Source organism: Lissotriton helveticus, chromosome 12 (genome assembly GCF_964261635.1).
Source record: "Lissotriton helveticus chromosome 12, aLisHel1.1, whole genome shotgun sequence".
NCBI classification, from domain to species: Eukaryota; Metazoa; Chordata; class Amphibia; order Caudata; family Salamandridae; genus Lissotriton; species Lissotriton helveticus.
Genome location: NC_136073.1, coordinates 59,016,681 through 59,018,964, shown reverse-complemented (window position 1 = coordinate 59,018,964; position 2,284 = coordinate 59,016,681). Strand labels below are relative to the sequence as shown.

The following is a 2,284-nucleotide window of genomic DNA, read 5'->3' as shown; positions in this document are numbered from 1 at the left end:
GTGCCTGGTGAGCATGTGTTCCATCTAGGGAGGGCTTTCCGTCATGCTGCTCCTGGGAGGGGCCGGGGAACCCCCATTGCCCACCAGTGCTTCAAACATTTCTCAGTCGGGTCCTCCCACGAGGAGGAGCCTGCCCCATTCCCGGTCCTCATTCAAGTGGCCTGGCAGGTCCTGGACCACTCTGCCAGCCAGGGTGCATAAGGAAAGGGCCGCCCGTGTACCTACAGTGTGTGTTCGATCTGGGAGGTAGCCAAGGGTTTTGGGCTGGTGCTGTCAAATCACCCAGGCTGCTCCGCCATTAATGATCTTTCTGTAGGTTCACCTACAGAAACCTTGTTACGGCTTTTACTTCCTCTAGATAGTCAAGTTTGATCGTCTACTCAATGTGTCTCATCTGGGGACCTCACTAAACCATCCAATCCGTAGTAGCGACAGGTGGTGTGTACAAAGGACAGGGATTTAATCAACACCAGCTTATGACCCGCACTTACTGGGAATTCCTCGTTCATGGGAAATAATTGCAATCCCCAAACCCTGTCACAAATGGCGTTCAACAGCTTACCCTAACCTGCCAGCAAAGGGTAGAGACATGCTGATCCATTCAGTGTAGCACGCGTGGAGCCCTGGACATCGAAGGGCATCACAGACCTCTTATTGCTCAATCTCATGTGGCTGATTGCCAGTTGTCCCTCTAAGAAGTTGAATGCCGACCGCTGGAGTGTCATGTACCTAGTTAGCATGAAGGGGTCTCATTTGTTATTGGAATTAATCAGACCAATTTCTCCACCAACTAAAAACAGCGAAGCACCACCACCCACAGAAACGAGAACGAGCTATCAATCTGTCAAACCTCTCTGTGTTCAGACCGGGTGATGTTTTCCCTGTTGAATCAAATTAAGCTACATGCTCCACTCCTGGTGGTGCCCTTCCGTCAATTCCTTTAAGTTTGTTTTGCAACCATATTCCCCACTGGAACCCATTGACTTTAGAAGCTGCTCAGATAGTCATGGGAGTAACACCGCCCAATTGCTAGCCGGCATCATTATGGTCGGAACTACGATGGTATCTGATTGTCTTCAAACCACCAACTTTTATTCTTAATTATTTAAAACATTCCTGACAAATGCTTTCACTTTCGTTTATCTTGCGCCGGTCCAAGAATTTTACCTCTAGAGGCACAATACGAATGCCACTGGCCGTCCCCCTTAATCATGACTTCAGTTCCTAAAACCAACAAAATAGAGCTGGAGTCCTATTCGATTAGTCCTAGATGAAGTATTCAGGTGACCAGCCTGCTTTGAACACTCATTTTTTCAAAGTAAACACTTTGGACCCCAAGGACACTCAGTCAATAGCATCAAGGAGGCACAGAGAGGCATGGGCTTGGCCAAGCGGTAGCTTGTATGGTGACAGACCACCATAATTGATGCGATTTTAATATACTCGATTGGAGCTGGCATTTCTGCAGTTGCTGGTACCAGACTTGCTCTCCAATGGCTCCTTGTTAAAGGATTTAAAGTGTACTCTTTCATATTAAAGGGCCTTGAAAGAGTCCTGTATTGTTAAGTTTTGTCACTACATCCCCGAGTCGGGAGTGGGTAATTTGTGCCCTGCTGCCTTCCTTAGCTATGGTAGTAGTTTATCAGGCTCCCCCTCTGGAATCAAACCCTTATTCCACATTGCCCATGGTCACCCTGGTAGGCATGAAAGTACCATTGAAAGTTGATAGGGTAGACATCCGAATATTTCACTGCCGTCACAGGTATGTGTAATCGGACCGAGGTTATCTAGAGTCACCAAAGTGGCAGGACGAGCCCGGATTGGCCTTGGTATGATAAATGCACACATCCCAGGAGGTCAGCGCTCGGCAGCATGTATTAGCTGTAGAATTAGCATATTTATCCAGATGGAGCAATCAAAGAAACCATAACTGATTTAATGGGCAATTCACAGTTTCACTGTACTGGCTGTGAATACTTACATGTACCTGGCTTAATCTTTGAGACATGCAAATGCTATTGGTTGGATTAACCATATAGCCGCACCTGCTGGATCGGTTGTTGGGAGCACATGCCTGTCTCAGACCAACCTTTGCACCCATTGGGAGTCTGCTGGGGAAGCCCCCCTGCAAGGGGGGGATTACTGGAGGGACAGGTGCAGTCACAAGGGCACCAGTAGGCCAAGTCATCTCAATGGAAGGGAGAGGTGGGCCGGTTTGCAGCCTGAGCGAGACACAGGGCTGCCGGCCTGGACAGCTAAGGACACCCCATAAAACGGTCATTGT

At 48.5% G+C, this 2,284-nt stretch overlaps 1 pseudogene; it reads right to left on the bottom strand.

Annotated features, from left to right (window-relative positions):
- Positions 1 to 299: 299 nt before the first annotated feature.
- Positions 300 to 2,038, bottom strand: LOC144801209 (18S ribosomal RNA; annotated as a pseudogene).
- Between the last annotated feature and the right edge of the window lie 246 nt (positions 2,039 to 2,284).